The 21,490-nt window shown below is 36.7% G+C and overlaps 1 protein-coding gene across 4 annotated transcripts in view; it reads left to right on the top strand.

Annotated features, from left to right (window-relative positions):
• PRKG1 (protein kinase cGMP-dependent 1) overlaps nucleotides 1–21,490 on the top strand; it is a gene marked incomplete at its 5' end in the record, with an annotated part of 1,185,104 nt that overhangs the window by 458,927 nt on the left and 704,687 nt on the right. The window lies entirely within an intron of this gene.

Here is a 21,490-nt window from a genome sequence, read left to right as displayed (position 1 = left end):
CCAAATTGTTAATTAATCTTGTCTGGGTGTCACTGACTATTTTATAGATGGCTTTTTTTTTTCCTCTCGGAAGTATGGCATATGATTGACAATATGATATTAAAACTTGGGTTGTAAAGAACTCAAGAATGCATGGCCAGCTAGAGTCACAGAAATTCTTATAGGTCTTGTTAGTGAATCACCTTTTTAGTCACTGAAATCCCTGTAACATCAGTGGCAGTTGGGGCCCTTATTAGATGAGTCTTTCTTGGCATTTGATTCTTGATCTCTGAGAACACAACTCTTTTGATTGATAGGCACTGCCATGTTTTTATTCCATGACTCAAAGAATAATGAAGCCCGATGAACCATAAAAGATTCTGCCAGAACTTTAACGCACTTAAAAAGTACCTTAACTGGAAAAAAGAGCAGTGACGACTCCATTAAGTAAACAGATTTTACTATCATGCTTCATTTTCATGAGAAATTTATTACTTTTAGGGCAAAAAGGAGGCATAATAACACATTTGGATTAAAACAGGCTTTCTCTGTATTATGAATAATTTTTTAAGGTTTTAAAATATTTAAATTATAAAAATATTTCAGCCTTGTGTACTGCTCATTTAATCTAACTGAAATTACAAATTTTCCAAAGGCCAGCAATTGATAGTAACATGGTGCTTAATATTTTGGAATATTGAATTATTATTAAAGAAATACTTTAAAGTGAATCAAATATTTAATTATATAGCAAAAGATTTTTTGTAAGATGATTGCTTGGCTTCGTGAAAGTCAGTTTTCTTATTAGGTTCTTATAAAATGCTGTTCATTTGCACTAGCCTCTGTTGTTCTCATGCTTGGTAAATTTAAATAGACATTATGCATCTGACTGAACAAGAAGGAACTGGCTGTTGAATGCAAATTATGATCCTAACTGTTCTGGGGTCAGAACATCCATCATTAAAGGGAATGAGTGATGGAGCATGTTCTTTAACACAGACTCAGATGTCTCATGAGTGGGTATGTGGTTGTGTGTGTTTATCGTGCCCAAAGATGTGAAGGTTGTATTCAGAAAAGAGTCTGTGGTTGATGGTGTACAAATACATCTCTGCATGTGTAGATGCAGAGGTTTTGTGCATGTGTAAGGAATAATATCCATTAACAACTTCTGAATGTTGTGTAAGAGCTATAAGGTGTGAATAATGGTCATTTGTTTTTCAGGACCTTTTGTGCTGTCTTCTATCCAGGGAGATTGTACTTATGATTGATGATTATAGTTCTTAAATAGTATTTTAAATTTGTTTAAATTATACTCTCAGGCTGATCACTTTATAATTTATAATTCTGATTAGATTCCATCATGGGTGTTAGTTTTACCAAATGACTACAGCGATGTTATCTTACTCTTAACATTGTGATACTTTAAAATGTCCTTAGTTGGCTTTTTAGATCCAGTCGTTTCTCAGAATTCAGGATTGTGTTGAGTCTTGTCTATTTTTTCTTAACCATTATTTTGCCAGTGATGACCACTTGGAGTATCTTTCAAAACGCATTCATCTACTTGGGTGTAATAGTCTAAGTCTGAGGAAATTGCCCTTCCTACTCAATAGCTTGTCTATCCACACCTTTTTTCTTTCTCACGTACCTGGCTTGTGACCCCTTTTCCCCCAACAGTACCCACTTTCTTTCATGATTGAAAATGTCGAGCCCTCTTTTCTTTCTCCCTAGATTAGCCTGAAAGCTGCGTAGCATTTTAATGCATTTTTAATTGCACAGTCATCACTGAATCCTAGCTGACATTCAAGAGCTCCTCAATGTACCTGAGTCATTTCTTATTCACAAGAGCACTTTTTGAAATTGTATCAGGCCTTAAATAAATACATTCCAGTGACTTCCTCTGATAACGAATGTGAACCTAACACCTGTGGGTAGTCTTTTTTTAAATAGGATATAAAAAATAGTTGTTTTATTTTTATATATTGAGGTATAATTGACATATAGCATTGTATTAGTTTCAGTTATGCATGATTCAATATTTGAATATATTGCAAAATGGTCACCACAATAAGTCTAGTTGATATCTATCACCATACATAGTTACAAAATTTCTTTTCTTGCGATTAGACCTTTTGAGATCTACTTTCTTAGAAACTTTTAAATATGTAACACAGTATTATTAACTCTAGCTACCACGAGTACATTACATCCCCAGGACTTAAATGTAACACAGTATTATTAACTCTAGCTACCATGAGTACATTACATCCCCAGAACTTAAATGTAACACAGTATTATTAACTCTAGCTACCATGAATACATTACATCCCCAGGACTTATTTATTTTATAACTGGAAGTTTGTGCAATTTGACCCCCTTCACTCATTCTACCCACCCCTCACTGCCCCTCTCCCCGCAAAACCTCTGGCAATCACCAATCTGTTCTCTGTATTTAAGAGCCAGAACTCTTTTTTTTTTTTTAAGATTCCACATATAAGTGAGATCACAATGGTATTTTGTCTTCCTCTCTCTGACTTACTTCACTTAGCATAATGCCCTCAATGTCCATCCATGTTGTTACTAATGGCAGCATTTCCTTCTTCTTAATGGTTTAATAGTATTCCATTGTGTATATATACACCACATTTCCATTACTAATTCATTCATTGATATACCTGTCATTTCCATATATTGGTTATTGTAGCTAATGCTGAAATGAACATATGGGTACATGTATCTTTAGAGTTAGTGTTTTTCAGAAAAATAGATCAGTGGAATAGGATAGAAAGCCCAGAGATAAACCCACGCACATATGGTCACCTTATTTTTGATAAAGGAGGCAAGAATATACAATGGAGAAAAGACAGCCACTTCAATAAGTGGTGCAGGAAAGACTGGACAGCTACATGTAAAAGAATGAAATTAGAACACTCCCTAACACCATACACAAAAATAAACTCAAAAGGGATTAAAGACCTAAATGTAAGGCCAGACACTATAAAACACTTAGAGGAAAGCATAGGCAGAACACTCTATGAAATAAATAACAGCATGATCCCTTTTGACCCACCTCCTAGAGAAATGGAAATAAAAACAAAAATAAACAAATGGGACCTAATGGAACTTAAAAGCTTTTGCACAGCAAAGGAAAACATAAGACAAAAGACAGCCCTCAGAATGGGAGAAACTATTTGCAAGTGAAGCAACTGACAAAGGATTAATCTCCAAAACTTACAAGCAGCTCATGCAGCTCAATATCAAAAACACAAGCAACCCAATCCAAAATTTGGCAGGAGACCTAAATAGACATTTCTCCAAAGAAGATATACAGATGGCCAACAAACACATGAAAGGATGCTCAACATCACTAATCATTAGAGAAATGCACATCAAAACTACAATGAGGTATCACCTCACACCGGTCAGAATGGCCATCATCAAAAAATCTACAAACAATAAATGCTGGAGAGGGTGTGGAGAAAAGGGAACCCTCTTGCACTGTTGGTGGGAATGTAAATTGGTACAGCCACTACGGAGAACAGTATGGAGGTTCCTTAAAAAACTACAACTAGAACTACCATATGACCCAGCAATCCCACTACTGGGCAAATACCCTGAGAAAACCATAATTCAAAAATAATCATGTACCACAATGTTCATTGCAGCTCTATTTACAATAACCAGGACATGGAAGCAACTTAAGTGTCCATTGACAGATGAATGGATAAAGAAGATGTGGCACGTATATACAATGGAATATTACTCATCCATAAAAAGAAACGAAATTGAGTTATTTGTAGTGAGGTGGATGGACCTGGAGTCTGTCATACAGAGTGAAGTAAGTCAGAAAGAGAAAAACAAATATCGTATGCTAACACATACATATGGAATCTAAAAAAAAAAAAAATGGTTCTGAAGAACGTAGGGGCAGGACAGGAATAAAGACGTAGATGTAGAGAATGGACTTGAGGACATGGGGAGGGCGAAAGGGTAAGCTGGGACGAAGCGAGAGAGTGGCATGGACATATATACACTATGAAATGTAAAATAGATAGCTAGTGGGAAGCAGCTGCATAGCACAGGGAGATTAGCTCGGTGCTTTGTGACCACCTAGAGGGGTGGGAGAGGGAGGGTGGGAGGGAGACGCAAGAGGGAGGAGATATGGGGATGTATGTATATGTATAGCTGATTCACTTTGTTATAAAGCAGAAACACAGCATTGTAAAACAATTATGCTCCAATAAAGATGTTAAAGAAAAAAAGAGTGTTTTATTTCTTTGAATAGGTATCCAGAAGTGGAATTGCTGGGTCATAGGGTAGTTCTATTCTTAATTGTTTGAGGAACCTTCATACTGTTTCCATAGTGGCTGCACTAATTTATGTTCCCACCAAGAATGCACAAGTGTTTCCTTTCCTCCACATCCTCGCCAGCACTTGTTATTTCTTGTCTGTTTGATAATAGCCGTTCTAACAGGTGAGAGGTGATAGCTCATGTGGTTTTGATTTGGATTTCCTTGATGATTAGTGATGTTGAGCATCTTTTCATGTGCCTTATGCCCATCCCTGTGTCTTTGGAAAAATGTCTATTCAAATCCTCTGCCCACTTTTTCATCAAATTGTTTGGGTTTTTTGCTATTGAGTTGTATGAGTTCTTTATATATTTTGGATATTAATCCCTTATCAGATATATGATTTGCAAACATTTTCTCCCATTCTGAAAGTTGCCTTTTCATTTCGTTGGCTTTCTTTGCTGTGCAGAAAGTTTTTAGTTTGATGTAGCCCCACTTGTTGGTTTTTGCTTCTGTTGCCTTTGCTTTTGGTGTCAAATCCAAAGAATCATCTCTAAGACTGATATCAAGACACTTACCACTTAAGTTTCCTTCTAGGAGTTTTATGGTTTCAGATCTTACATTCAAGTCTTTAATCCAAAAAAGAAAATGTTTTTATTAAAGTTATAGATTGACATATGCTCTAAATTATGATTATAAGCTTGTTCATAGTGATCCAACTAAGAGAACGGTTGTTTGAAGCAAGCTCTTTGTTTTTCATCTGGGAAAAATCAACTGGGATTCTTTTGAAAATAAATAACCGATATACTATTGGTTATTATGGTAGCACCAGGAGGAAGATCTGATAGCACTAAGAAGAATATTTTTTTAGAACAAAACCCACAGTGATATAGGGGGAAAGAAATCCATGTTATGTTACTTTTATCTTATAAAACAACACCATTGATTTTCCCCTGAGGGATGAGGATATAAAAATATAAAAAATTAACATTATATTGGAAACAAATCTAACAAATGCCTTGAGGTTATTCATGGCTTAAATAGGCTCAAGTTTTCTTTATTAACTGTGATATGAAAATGGTCACTTTGATTGCGTCTATCCAATTACAAGCATTCCAGATGCCATGGGGAGAAGAAAAAAAAGTCAGTGGTTATATTTGGTTTCCATAACACCAAACAATGTCTCCAGTGTTGTTTGAATTTCACATTTTTGTCTAAATGTTTTGGGATTATACTAACAAAGGAGAGTGTTACCGTCCATTTTCAAACCCCATAAGGGATAGGAATTTCTAATATGTCCACTGAATACCCCTGACTTACTCAGTTCCCATATCTGGAAGCATATTATTACCATGTTTTTCTACGTCTTATTCCTGGTTGTGATTTCACTTTCACTACGCTCACAGCTAGAGCAATGTAAATTTACTCTAACCCAGGGCCTCTTACCTTAATTCTATGCCCCAGGTTCTCTAAAATCACAAAAATGGAGAAGTTGAAGTTACTGGAAACAAATAGGATGGAAAAGGCCCTTAGTTTACAATGACAGAGAGATTAAGTGGCATATACCCTGTTTGTGAATTTGCAAAAACATGTCTTATTTTTACCTGGATTTCCCACAGCCAGTTCTCCCAACTACACAGGGATTTTTTTGGATTTGAATCGCATGCTCTTTGCTCCAACTTCAGTTGTACACAAATTAGAATTTTTGCCTGCAGATACTAAATTGAAGTCTGTTCCTCACACTTTGAGTGTCCCGCTCAAAGTACCCCAAACCTTAGACAGTATATTATTCAAATGGTCTTATTCAAAGAGACCCCAATAAAAACCCAAGACTAAAAGCTCTCTCTTTGTAGGAAACCATCTTGATACCAGATTAAGGTGATTAGCATAGAAAAGTTATCTGCAAAGTATGTCTATCGTGGGTGTCGAAGCTCTTTTATGAACTGACTTGGGCAAAATATCTGAGTAATTCTTTCTCCTTCGATTATTTATAGCGAGTATTTAAAAAATCCTCAGGACTAAAGTACTTCAGTACTAACACAAAAGAACCTAAACATCCTACAAGAAATCTGACAAATTGGTGACTTGAATAACATCTGCTTTAGTTTGAATACTTTCAACTTTCCATACTTAAGCTTTCCTGAGATATTTGACAGGGGGAAGCTGACCAATGAAGATATTTCACTGTGTCAAAGACTTTTTAAGAATGAAGTTGAAAGGTTTGGATTTTTCTGTTTATTTTTGTTTTTAAAATTAAGTTGAGTCTATGCAGTGAAGTGGCTTGTATGTTCCCTTGCAGCTCTGTTTCAAACACTACATTATTCAACCTAACTCAGGAAAATCTGCCAACTGTCAAAACCTTAAAGATGAGTGGGGGAAAAAGTAAAAGGACTAAAGCCAGCAAATACACTTCAGTGGTAGCACCATTGCCCAGTAACATTAAATCCCACAGCCTGAGATAGTAAGAATTTTATATCACAGGTAGTGATATTAAAATATTTAATACCACACATAGTGATATAGACCCTCTTCCTTCTCACTTCATCCTGAGAAAATAGGGAACTCCATGGTAATCCTAATGTGCCTTTAAAACCACTTTCAAAATGTAAGATACACTTGTGGGTTTGTTAAACATTAACTGTAACATTTACACACATACTAATTTCCGTCGGTACTTTTTATTTTTACCTTGAGAGCTTTAAGTCATGTCTGTTTTTCCAGGATGATGAAAACTTATAACAGAGGACTACATTTTGTCATAATGATAACATAAAAATATTTATGGTACAAACCAATCTACTCAAAACAATGGATAATAATCAGGTTGAAATGAAAGCTTCATTTCTGTCAATAATTGGATTGTTAGTGAATACCAGTAAACCAGTGTATTAAAGAGAAGAATATTATATCACATAAAAATTTATATTTAAAAGGTTTGTGGTGTTGCACATGAAAAAAGAGAGGAAGGGGGAGGGAGGCCATGTTTTAAGGATGCTACTTTCAAGTTCAGCTTTGCAAAGTAGTTAATAGAAACATTTGTTTAAAAAAAGTAAGAATTACATATATAATTACTACCTACATATATTCAAATATGATTAATACAAGAGCTAGTCATTTCATTGGCAGGAAGGAAGAAAATGTCTGATTTAGTATAAGGTGATATATTAAAAAAAGTAAAAGGAGATTTGAGTATAATTTAGTGCTCAAATCCCTGTATGCACTATAAATGTAATGCCTATACCTATACGGTCAACATACAGTGCTTTTTATTGGTAAGGGAACACAAGGAATGAATGCCAGTTTTATTGTTAATGTAAAGGAATTCTACAGGAAGCTCTTGGAGTGGCTATAAACCTTGAAGATTTCTTAAGATGACTAAATCAAGAAGTAAGCAGTTAGATACTTTTTAGGAAATGCCATCATAGAGTTCCATAAAGCGACGTATGTATGGTAAAGATTTTTGCATGTGAAAATGAAGCAACATTGTCTGCCAGTACAATCAATCAACATGTGTGCAGTTAATACCTGGAGTTTTAATGACCCATACTGTCAAGCTCCCTGTGTGACAGTGCAAAGGCAGAGGAGATAACTGTGTTGAGACAGTCTCTGTTTTACCTTCGAGAGGCAGGTTAAAAAGATGCATGCTTTGCTTTCTCCCAGTCCAATGCATGCTTTGTACCAAGAATCCTGAAGGAAGACACAAAATAAATTTAGATTATAAGAACTAGAAATATGACCCTGATTACAGAAGGAGTAGCCCAGTAACTTGCCAGGAGTTGTCATCATCCTGGACGATGAAGCAAACAGTGTATTAAGGCGTCATACTGGAGAAGTAGGTACACTTGTTTAGTGACTTAATTCGATAATATTCTTCCTAGTACAATTTTGTATCACATTTGTCTATTAAAGAATACCGTAACAATTAGTAACATAAATCCAATAATGTAATCCCTGAGAAATAAATTGCTTTAATAAAGGAATCAACTCATAAGGTACCAATGATGATATAACAGACTAGCAGGAACAAATGGGCTGCAGAAGCTATTCTTTACATTCCTTTATTGTTTAAGTGGATTAAAAGTGAATTTCAGAGAAGAAAACTGTTATTAAACTACAATTGTTTTCTTTTACAGGCTGAAGTTTGGTTTTTTTTTTTCCCCTAGTGTTTTTATGGAAGCTGTTACAGTCAGAATTTATTTAGAATTTATATTTAACTATTTCCAGAAAAGATCCAAGTCTAGTATTGACTAGACCTGGCAAATAGGCATATGTTAGCAGTGCTTCTTGGGGGAAAAAAGCAAAACCTTCTCACAGTCTAAGGAAGGCAATAGTACTTAATTCCTTCTTAAGGTTAGATAAATTACTCTCTTGCTCCATCCTTTAATTGTTCAATCATTGAATACCTTGAGTGTTTCCTATATGTAGAGAATAGTCAGGCTCTAACTGATGGCATATTATTACTTTTTAAGAATCGTGGGTAATTTAATAGTAAATCTGAACAATGGGCAAGGAAGGCTGATTTTTTTTCCAGCAGTTTCTTTAATCCTTCAGAATTTGTAATTTTCCCACAAAGACCTGCATCATAAAAAGCTTTTCCACAATGCAAAGCTTGTGTTAGTTTTTGACAGATTAAGCCTTCATTCATTTATTCAATAATTTGATCAGAGGTAATTTTAGTATTTACTCAGCTGATTGAAAGAATAAAAAGCAAAGTACTAAGCTAGATCAATGTTGTATATTCTATAATTGCTTTTTTAAAAGTCTTTCCTACACTGTGATGGATTCTCATTGAATGCTCAATAGTAGCGATGGCTAATAAACGCAGCTAACATTTGAATTCTGTGAGTGATGCTCTAGGCTCAGAGCTTTGGGGATGAGTGAAAGCTGAAGCACTGAGACCCAGAGCTAGTTTTCAAGAGAGGGCCAGGAGTTTGACACTACTTTGCTGTGCTGCGGCTGTCACAAACTTTTAAATTGTGTCTGCAGTGGTTCATTTTGCTTTAAAGCACAAGTGCATCTGTAGGATTATTTCTGTTGGCCTAAGGACTCTATTTGCACAAAAAAGTTACACAGCAATTACAATTCACAAGTCACAACTGTTTTAATTTTTGAATTGTAACACATGGACACATTAAGTACATCTGTTACAAAAGGATGAATTGTGTGACATAATGAAGAAAAGGCCATAAGCTTAAAGCCTTAGAAACACATAATAAGCAATCAGAACCAACTGCAGAATCTACTTTTTACAGCGCTTTTAAATACTTGAGTGTTTCATGCAATGAAATTTTATCGTTCAGTATTTGAGACATCACTAAGTAGCTACATTTTTCTATAAATCTACTAGTTAATGAATTTCTTTAAAGTAGGAATTATGAGTAAACAACAATATTAAAGAAATTTTTTAATTTTTAAAAATTTTGTACATAAGATATATATTAAAAGAAAAAATTGAGTCATGACAGGAGTGCTTGCCTTTGTTTTTCCCTTGAACTTCCTCTGACTAGAGGAAACATAATCTCAGCAATTCATTGGTGAATCTGAGAAGCCCACTCTTCCTATGGGATGTCCTTTGCTGCCTGAATAAATTTCTAAGTAGTCATGATAACAGTGCTTTTATAATTTCCAACCTGTCATTCATATATCCTTTAATGTGCTCCTAAAAATATCCTAATCTAATAGGTGAGAGAGGTTGTCCCTGATTTTCCAGATGAGAAAATGGAGGCTGAGAAAGTGGAGGCTGAGGTCATGGAGTCCATTAATTGGAGTTCATTTACAAACCCTCTGACAAATTTAGGTAGCACTATTGAAGCACTTTGCTATAGGCACCCCTTCTTTCCTCCTCCCAGGTGTGTTGACTCCTGAGTCAGGTCTGCAGTTTGCCTACTACCCACACCTAAAGTGTAGACGCTTGATTAGGGAACTTCAAATGTTTACTACAGTGTTTATCAAAGTGGTCCCTGCGGTAACAGCCATCAGCATCACTTAGGCAATTGCAAAATCTCTGGCATCCTCCATCTATTGATTCAGAAATTTTTTGAGTGGGGCACAGTAATCGGTGTAAAACAAGCCCTCTGGGTGATTCCTATGCATCTAAAGTTTCAGGCCACTAATCTAGATTTTATGGGCACTTAATTTGTGTTAACCTACACTCTCCCACGCATCAAATTGTTTATACAGAAGTATTTAAAAGAAAATTATGAACCCAATAATAAGTAGTCAGTTTTATTCTTGGTGTCATTGTGGGGTTTTTTTCCTTGTTTTGTTGCTGTTGAACAGAGATATTTAAGAAAAAGTTACTTTTTTTCTTTTTTGAGTGAAACAAAATTAGAAGAGTACCATCCTTGTGCAAATTAGCATATTCTTTTGAAGAATAGTGAGAAGTAAAATTAAAAGAAGAACAGGTTGAGGGGAAGGAATTAAAAGAAGAACAGGTTGAGAGGGAAGGAAAAAATTAAAAAATCATGGGCTGCCGGGCCATGCTGTTAACAAGAATAAGTTGTAGATTTATTGACTTTGACGGCTAGCATGTTGGTAAGAAAACAGAACAAAGAAAAAGGTTCGTTTGATTTTGTTGTTTTTCATGTTATTGAGTGTAGATTGGATTAGGTGAAAAAGCAAATGTGGATGGATGTATGTAAGAGAACCACTTGAGTTGGTGACGTCTGAATAAGGGGAATGTTTTCTCTGATGGTTAAATCCAATCCATTGGACCAATAGTGGAAAAGGTCCTTTATAGTTGGTGTAGCTGGTCATTGATTTAATTCATGGTGAGGGTCCAGGAAGTCCTAGATGCATATCTCTTAGTGTATGATAATTAAAAGATAAAGAGACATCCATCTATCACAGTCACTGAGAAAGAAAAGGGGAGTTTCTTGGAAATGAGGCGTGTACAGATCTGAGGCCTGGAGTGTTGAAGGATGTAAGTAAGAAAGTGAACCAGCTAATTTCCGCGACATGTTGAGAACTGAGTTTTCACTGTGAATGTAGCAGTAGATCCTAGACAGGCAGTGCACACTTCCTAGAAAGGCAGGGAGGGAAGGGTCAAGAAATGTTATGGGCTCAGGAAGCTGAACAGCGTCTTCTACAACTAAGTGTTCTTTCCTACTTGTATTCTCCAAAGGACAGTCTGCCTTACTAATAATACACACTTTATACCCTCTTAAGTCCTCCCATTTCTAATAGGGCAGCTTTTTATTGACTTTAAAACACTGTTGTCTATAGTTTACTGAGTGGGATCAAACAGTATTGTTAAAAGTATCTTCATAACTGAATTCTTTGTTTTATTTCCAAAATAAATTTCATGGAGTGTGTTTGTGTATGAAATTTATGAGATCAGGCTTTTCTGATTACAGACCTGCCTCTGGGAGCCCCTTCCGCTGGCCCTACATCCCCTTACTCTTCATTTCTTCTCACTCCTCCCCCTGGATTAAGTACTTCTATGGCAGTTTTAAGTTCAGCTCAGGTAACACAGTTTGCAAAACACTGCTCTGGTTGAATCCGGGTTTACTTTGGGTATCTAAGGAGTGGTAATTCTTTATCTTTATGTCCTTACACTTGGCTATCTGCAGTATCTCTAACCTTCCGCAATGGTCCTGCACCACAGGGTGGTGTAACACCATTGCAGAGTTAAAACCATTGCACAGGGGAGGGCTGTAGAGGGCTTAAGAAACTTCCTTAGCTGTAGAGGGCTTAAGCAACTTCCTTAAGGTCACACACCTGGATTGCTAAACTATACCCCTCTCCTTGACAGTCCCCTGTAAGACATTGAATGAACTACATCATCTCAAAGTTTGTTTTTGGAAGTCGATAGATGAAGATCCAACTTCATCTGTACTATTATTCATAACGGATTTCTTAGACTCCTACCAAATCTCATGAGTCACTGCTAGACACCTGGAGAGCAATTAAGTATTTATAATCTACTTAGAGGTACAGCACAAAGAGAGAAAGATTATAAGGAATTCTGGCAAACAGGAGACTTAGAGGAATTCTGAGGGGTAGAGAAATCACTGTGGATTGGCATGAGCAGGCTCTATAGACTTGTGCCAGCATGAAAGAAGATAGTTCAGAGTATGGGATCTGTAATCATACTACCTGGATTCAGAGTCTCTACCACTTACTAGTTGTGTGCCTTTGGGAAAATAATTTAATGTTCCTGGGCCTCAGTTCTTTTACCTTTAAAATGGTTAAGAACTTGCCTTAAGACTATGGCAAAGATTACATAAGGGAATGCCTGTTAAAGACTTAGTGTAGCATGTAATACATTCAGTGAACACCTACTGTTCCGTTACAGTTGTTATCACAACTGAAACTATAAAAGCATGAAAGATTTCAGTAGGTAGTTGGGACCTCCATTATTTTCGGACCCTGAGAAGTACTGTAGAGGAACCAGTTTGAAATCCACTGGTTGAGAAGTGTAAGAAAGGGAAGGGACCATGTCCCCAGACCCTGAGGTCCCTGCAAGGATCCCAGATCCTGAGATACCACTGTTTCCACCACAGCCATTACCCTGCCAAATTGGTTCACATGTGTACTTTGAATGAACTGATACAAGAAACACTAACATCAAAACCAAACTACAGGTAGGTGGGACGGTGATTAGATTATATGAGCTGGGCATTCCAATGCAATACTTAGAGGTAATGCTTAGAGGTAAGATTTTGGACTGTAAGGAAATAGAGGATTAATATGTTGTCTGAACTCCTATTGTTATCACTTACCTCCTGGGCAGAATTCTCTGGACTTCCACAAGAAATGTTTGTGCATGTTTGTGGGATATTTGCACAGGCTTGAGTAGGCACCTAGTACATCAAGGCTTTGGACAAATTAAGAATATATGGCTATTGGCCATGCCTTCCAAGTGTCAATCATTTTCAAAAATAGTATTTCAGATAAACAACACCCATCGTTTTTATCTTAAGGTACAGCCTGGAAATTTAAGACTTCTGCTGTCCAATTCCTTTGTCTCCTTTGATTGTCTTAGGAAGGAACCTAACCTCTTCTATATTTACCACATTCTTTCTGGATAAAGAGGCTGGTGACAGTCACAATGGTGATGGCCATCATTCTCATAAGAATGATCAAAATCCTGCCTCTCCTACCCCCACCCCAGCAACTAGTCAAGTTTCTTATCATCTGGGCAGAGCCTTGGCCTTTTATCTATGGATTGAATTTAGCAATTTCTGGTTTCTCTAAAATTAGTTACTCCGAGAAATTGTGGATATTTATTGCCTTTCATTGTCATTTAATAGTTGGAGGCAGAAATCTAGCCATTTATATGGAATTTGCCACTGACATACAGCCAATAAAAGGTATCCACAAAGCTTGAGTATAACAGGAAGCAGAGTGAGCTGAAAAAAAATAGGAAATGGGACTCTCACTAATACGAAATAACTCAAACTATGTTCAGTGCAAAATGTAATACATGAAGTTGTAAGATTATCAAGATATTAGAAATAGAGTTTCTGAAATGCTAAACATCTTCTGAGACTCAAACTTGAGTCAGAAGAAACAGCCATCAAGAATTAACTCTCGGGCTTCCCTGGTGGTGCAGTGGTTGAGAGTCCACCTGCCGATGCAGGGGACACGGGTTCGGGCCCCGATCCAGGAAGATCCCACGTGCCGCAGAGCCTGCGCGTCCGGAGCCTGTGCTCCGCGACGGGAGAGGCCACAACAGTGAGAGGCCCGCGTACCGCAAAAAATAAAAAAATAAAAAAAAAAAATAAGAATTAACTCTGTCTATAATTATAGTACTAATAAAAATGGAAATGAGCTCTAGTGGGGGCTTTTTAAAAACAGATCAAGATACTTGGAGTCTTAGATTTAAAAAGAAAAACACTAAATGAAGGATGGAATATTTTATTTACTCATTCTCTGAATCTCCTACTTGTGCTTCCTGTTTTTCAATCAGAATAATTTAGGACATAAACAACAGCAAATAATTATAACAGCAGCAGGAATATTTTTTCCGTAATGACTTTTTTTCTAATATTTATTGAATTAATTTAATATGCCTTTTACATTTAAAAATATTTTTCCGATCATCAAAATAATATATTTAGAAAAAACATATTTGTAAAGATTAAAGAAATCATTTCTGATGCCACTACCCAGAAAGGATACTTAGGACATTTTGTACTTTCTTCTTTGTCTTCTTGAATGTCTTGAGAGGTAAGATCACACTACTCTGCTTTTTAATGCAGGTGCTCAATACTGAACCTTAATCATTTCTTTATAGTTGGTATGTGCTGCTGTTAGTTTTTAAGGTTTTGTTTTGGGGCAAGGTGACTGGATTTTGTTTTCATTTTCTCTTTGAGCTTTTCACTTGTGTGGTAACATTATTGTGTCTTTTCTTCCAATTCTGGTCTTCCAATTTTTTTCTGTTCAATTTTTGCCATTAAAAAAAATGGTTTTGGGCTTCCCTGGTGGCGCAGTGGTTGAGAGTCTGCCTGCCAATGCAGGGGACATGGGTTCGTGCCCCGGTCCGGGAAGATCCCACATGCCGCGGAGCGCCTAGGCCCGTGAGCCATGGCCACTGAGCCTGCGCGTCCGGAGCCTGTGCTCCGCAACGGGAGAGGCCACAACAGTGAGAGGCCCGCGTACCGGGGAAAAAAAAAAAAAAAAGGTTTCTTTTCTGCTCTTGATGTACATATTCTCCTTGGTCCATGCAACTTGATAAGTTGAACTAGAATATTAATACTTTGTATTCACGTTTCATGAATACGTTGAATTAGAAGCTATTATTCATGCCCTTTGTTAACAGGGCTGATTAAATTGGAATAGCAAGTAGTGATGAGAGTTGGTGTCTTTCAACAGGCATGTTTAACAGCTTATCTAGTGGTTGCCTTGACAGAGCTTCAGAGCATTTGAATTTTAGGTTTTTCCCAGTGTTTGCCGAGACATTCCGGCATTCTCTTTTAGGACCTAGAAGTTTTACTTAGTTGAGTTACCGGTGGCTTAAAATTCATGGGAAAATTCTGTTGATTGAGTTAAATTGCTCAGTGGAATCATTTCCAAGAGAATTAAGTGTTGACAAGCTTGATTTATTTACAACCATGGCATTGATGTCTCAGAACATTAGTTAAGTAGGTACTAGATTTCTCTTCCAGATGAACTATTAAGACATAAATTTAGGAAATTTGGGTGAACAAAGTTGCACTGTTTCTTCTATAAACTGATGTTCAATTGTTATTAATGTTTGGGAAAATGTTTTAATACATGTGGTAAATTTCTCAGGTTAGTTTTCAGATTTTAAGGTGAACTTCATAAACTGGTACCCACAATACAGTTAAGCTGCTTTCTGATCTAATCTTTCTTTTCAAAAATGTTCTTAGTAAGCAAGTCATTCCATAACTGTTTACGGAGGTACTCCTCTACCTTCTTTTACAGATAAGAAATGTCCGTCCACAGAGGCCCCTCAAAAGGGTAACTTATTAGGCTTGTAATTTGAACATGTAATTAAAAATTCATCCTTTTTATATTCTCCATGGTACTTTCACAGCTCTGCAAAAGTTCTCTTTTGGAGCGTGGGGTTGGCCAAAAAGTTCGTTCAGTTAGTGAATACGTTGTTCAATAAAGTTCTTCATTAAAATGAAAAATGTGTATTTTTTTTTTTACTTGAAGCTGAGCAAACTTTTCGGCCAACCCAATAGAATGATGGTATTGTAGCTAAAATTATCTCCTCAGGACTTAAAAGAAAATGATGCTCAGGAGACAGTGGCTAAGTGTCTTTTGGATTTGGCCATGATGGATTAGCTGTGAACTTTGACTTTGAACCTGTGGTGTGTAGAAGGCCATAAAACACATTTTCTTTTTCACAACAGATCATTTAGAGCATAGAGAATATTGACAGAAAGGTATTGATAGGGATTATTGATAATATGGGAAGATTTGTAAATAGTGTTTTTGGGCCTTAACGTTTCCTAATTAAATGGCTAGTATGGCTGTGGATTTTGAGGTCCAGTGAACAGTCAGAAGGATAAAGAAAAGATGGATTTTAGAAGACTTATTAAGGAATAGAAACACCGAAGCCAATTTTTATTGAGAAAGAACATAGTTTTTACAAAAACTTTTGATTTGGCTATTTTTCACGGAGGCCCAAACCTGGGTGTATCTAAATGTTGAATAGAGATCTAACAAATGAGGAAAATATTCTGAACATTTTCTCTCCAGTACTTGGGTAGGTACGTGAAGGATTGGAGAAAAGAGTTGAAGGCCTACCTAGTATCAAAGTATGTGGATAGATTTGCAAATAAAACCAATCAAGATAAGAAACATATAATAGTATTAAATAAACATAATGTCTAATGTATATGGCATTTAGTAAAACTCATACAGAGTAGAATTAATCTACCTTTTGAAAAAAAATCAGTTTGATATAAAGGGATGGTATGGAGAAAAAGAAAAATAGAGGAACTTTCAATATTTGTGTAGCATAAGGCTGCTCTATTATTCAGACTCTGTGGTTCAGTAGAATACATTATTTTAAATGTATGTTGATTAGAAAATTCCTTATTAATTATGGTTTTACTTGAAATTTCAAATACCAAGTTACTCATTATTGGTATAATGCCATCAGTGCCTATTTTTATTCCTCTTAAATCATAGTAACTTTGGAACTCACTAATAATAAAGAAAGGCTCTTTTTTTTTCTTTCTGTTAGTGCTAATATTTTCTGCTAAGCGTTTTAAATGAAACCTTGAAATGAATTTCAAGTATCTTAATTGTGAATTGAACTTTCATGCTCATTTGACTCACAGGATCACCTGCCAGCATTTAAGGACCTTTTGTAAAGAGAGAAGGTTATATATCATGGAAAGAAAACATTTTTAGTTCACCTGCAATAATCCTGACACATAACTTGGAGGGGAAATTAGCTTTTCCTATCATGACTGTACTTGACAAACATTACTTTAAAGAGTTCTTGGAAGTATCTTGAGAAACTTAGAGGCAGGCATGATATATTTATACTAATATAAGGAATTGGAGTGATTTCCCACTGTTGGGGAGGCAGAAATTTCCCTCTACCCTTCTAGGTCCTTCTGGCTGGTCTAAGAATTAAATTGACATGAGACACATTAACAGGAGAAAACAAAATTTAATAACATGTACACATGGGAGAGACCCGGGAAAAGTAACTCACCAAAATGGTCGAAGCCCTCACCTTAAATACCATCTTCAGCTAAAGACAGAAGAGGATGTTGGGAGTAGTGGTTGGGGACTTCAAAGGAGAGGAAGGCAATTGGCCATGGAGATGGAAAAGCACATGTTTGGTGAACACATGTTTGCTGGCCCTGCAGAGACAGTGGGACACAGAGAGGAAATTAACAGACTTTGTTTGCTAGGTTCCTTGCAGCCACTAGGTGAACACACCTAGTTCATACAATTGTTATCTATGGTGATGGCTCCCTTCCTGGAGCAGGTCCTCTACCTACATTCTTTAAGCAGTTAGGGTGAAGGTCAGCATTTCTTCCTGAGTCTTTTGGACCTTGATTGTTTTCAGCTTGAAATAATCCACATGCCAGAGATATTTTGGGGCGGCAAGTTTTGTTCCCCTACGTCACCTTCCCTTTCTACCTTCTCTTCCCCCTAATTCTTCCAGTATAGACTCTACTCATCTCGACAGACTGGCATAGTGGCAAGAAGCATGACCTTTAGACCCAAGTTTGAAAAACAGCTCTGTTGCTTGCATGTTTACCCTAAGCAAGTTATTTAACTCAGGTGAATCTAAACTTCTGAAATGAAACAGTGGAATTAAATAAACAATATGTACTATTGAGTAGATGTTCAATAAATGTTTGCACTTTGCCTTTTTACAGAGCACAAGGTAGATAAAAGAGTCAGAAAAGAGGGTTACACACTCTGAAGGAGGAGAATCAAAAGCACCTCAAGGAATAAAGACGTTTGTGTCCACTGGTTTTGTCACCTCCTCTTTATCCAGGCTACTACCAGCCTGGCTTAATCTGCTTTACGACTTTCCCTCTCCTTATGGGTAACAGTGACCTCTAGTCTCTCTCCTCTTACATCTACCCTGGACGTGGATACCAAGTTAATTTCATTTCTTTCTGTCCTTTCTAAAAGAGGCATCTGGTTACACGGATACCTCACGTTGACTCCCCAGTATAACCTACAGAGATTCCAACCAGTGGCTTCAACCTCCCACATCTCCCCTAGGCAAGGCAGCGTGGTGGTAGGAATAAGACATCAGAATCAGCTCAGGTGGGTTGAAAGCTGACTTTACCTTGTGAACAACAACAACAACAAAGAGCATCATTCATCAACCAGCTATACAAGGGTTAAGTAGCAACCCACCACAGTCACCCACCAGACAGTACATTCTGAAAGGAATTCAGGATGAGAAAAGAACGGGATAAAGCACTTTGTGCTTTGGATAAACTGGCTTTAGATAGATGCATATCTCAGCAAGAATATTAATGACCCCAGGTTCTTGCATCTTCCCACACACTTAAATCATGAACTTGAGATATCTGTTCTGTGTGATTAGAAGTAATATTTTACCAGGATATATGCTTGACTACATGTATTTCTTAGTCAAAAATTTGTATGTACACTGGCTCCTCTTCAGAAAAGTTCCTCAGAGCTCTCTCCCAGGCTGTAGTCCTAAGTAAGACCCTGAATGAAAACTGAAACTCACAATTTTCATGTTGTCAGTTTTTCTTTAAGTCAACTTAAAGAAAAACTTTAAGGGCTTAGTGAGTTTTCTCATTCATAAAATAGAGACAATAAGGCATATTTCACGGATTGTGGTGAGGCTTAAATAAGGTAATATGTCAAGTGCAGAGTGTTGTGACAGATAAAAATACGAAATCAGGGCTTCCTTGGTGGCGCAGTGGTTGAGAGTCCGCCTGCCGATGCAGGGGACACGGGTTCGTGCCCCGGTCCGGGAGGATCCCACATGCCGCGGAGCGGCTGCGCCCGTGAGCCATGGCCGCTGAGCCTGCGTGTCCAGAGCCTGTGCTCCGCAACGGGAGAGGCCACAACAGTAAGAGGCCCGCGTACCGCAAAAAAAAAAAAAAAAAGTGAAATCAATAAATGGTGATTGTTCCGATGGCTTCCTGTCCCGAGACAACTATCTTAATTATCCCATAACTTGAGAAACAAATTTCTAAGGTTACCTGAACACTTTCTGTTTTGGTTCCTTTGTGCTGGGTATTCTCTCCATTTAGAATGTCTTCTATGTAAAATGTCTTTCAATCAAATCTTACAGGTCCCACTGAATTTCCTCCCCCTTGTTCCAATCCCTTCATTGTTTGTATCCCATTCAGAATGGGAATAATGTCTCCTTTACTAAGTTATCATGTTTTTATAGGTCTAGGCTATGCCTTAATTTATTTTTTCCACATTTCCCCTTTCTATTTTTGTATACTTCTTGGGGAATCTTCTGTTGAACTGCCTGGAGGTTGGAGACTATACTCATGGAATGAAGAATTCAATTGGTGACAGCCTTCAAGGATGTTGGCTTCTTAGAAGCTAAAATACTGTTGTAGAGGCATTCCTGCAACTATACCATGAAGATTTCTTAATGATAATGTATTTGGAGTACCTGTTACTCCTTTTTAAGGCTTCATAATATTCTTTTTGCAGTCTTAAACAATCTGAAGGAAGTATCTACAGATATCATGACAATGTTTGCCTTTATACACTTAGGTTTTTACAATACTTTGAAGGTTTCCCTCCCTCTTGATATTTAGCTAATTTGGAAAACTAATACTCTAAACAATTAATAAGCAAGACTTTTCTTTGACCCATGAAAATAGAGGAGGAATAGCTGTGAAATAATTAACGCTCCTAAGCTTTGTTTTCATCTTATTCTACTTGTGACTCTGAAAACATTGTTGCTGCATGAAATGATAAGGTCGGAGTAATTCTGATGGTTGAGCTGAGTGAAATTGCTAGTGATGTAAAACCTTTACCTGAAGTAGGCCATGGCATGAAACAGAATTCAGTTATATGGTTTCAACCTGGACTTGCCTTTTGATGCTTTTATAAGGAAGAGCACGTTGCCAAGCTGATACCCTTACAGCCCTATTTCCAATCTCTGCATACAAAAATAATCATTGTCTTTATCTACTTCTACTTCCTTGGAGTCTCAAAAAAAAAGAAAAAATCACTTATTTCCTTTAATTTATTTTTTTTAATGTATACTCTATTTCAATCAAATTTTTATTGAGCACCTACTGTTTCTAAGCCCACATGAGACTCGCTACTTATACAGAGTTCCTCTATGAATTAACCCTGGGAAGTTAGGAATATGCCCTATAAATTTATATCCCCTAACTTGACTGAACAAAGAATGCTTTTCAAATCTAAATTGTGATGTCTGGTTTTGTTTTTTGGGGTTTTTTTAACTTTATATAAAAACTCATAGCTTTTTCTTTACTGGAAACATTTTTGTTGTTGCTGTTGTTATTCATAAGTTCCCCAGTTGACCAAGCATATTGCTTTTTTCTTTTAAAGACAGAGATAATTACAATTGATTAGCAAAGAGGAATATGTACCAATACTTTTCAGTAGGTGAATGCAAAATTAAAACCAGATTATTAGGGAAGTTGAGCTTAATGCTTCTCCATATTATTAAGGAATAGGGCCAACAGTTTTCTTAGACAACTAGAAAATCTAATACCTGCCTTTCACTCAAGGTTTATAGTGAAATTGACTTCCTTCATACTAAGGTTCCTGTTCAGCCACGTTATTAGATACATTAATAGGTATCAGTTGTTTGTTCGTTTTTTTAATAAAGAGAAAATAGTGTCCTGGTTATCCTCTTTACATTTTTGGTTGACTATCATTACACTGATAAACACCTGGAACATTTCCTTTGGGGTTCCAATTATTGGAAAGAAACCAGCTGAAATTATTCACAGGATGAGTAGACAACAAGGTTCCTGCCTCGAGGATTTTCTTGTTTTGAATAACAAATCGCCCCCTGAAGATGGTTAGACAGATCTCATTTGCAGTCAGCGCGTGTGTACCAGATCTTGGAAGTAATTAGATTGCTTCATAGCTTCGTTTCACAAGCCTCACTCAGTATATGGATTCTTAAATAAACAATAAGAAAATTATATTACAAAGAATGACAGCCCACATACAAATACCCTAGTATAATAAAAAGTGATTAAAGATGTTGTTCAAGTGAGGGAACATTCCTAAGCATCTACCACCAGGCTCTACTAAAAAGTCTGTCACTAAGCAAATATCACAAC

The sequence above is a fragment of the Grampus griseus genome (genome assembly GCF_964374135.1).
Source record: "Grampus griseus genome assembly, chromosome: 16".
NCBI classification, from domain to species: domain Eukaryota; kingdom Metazoa; phylum Chordata; class Mammalia; order Artiodactyla; family Delphinidae; genus Grampus; species Grampus griseus.
Note: the sequence above shows the minus strand (reverse complement) of the source record. Positions and strands in the feature narration are given on the sequence as shown.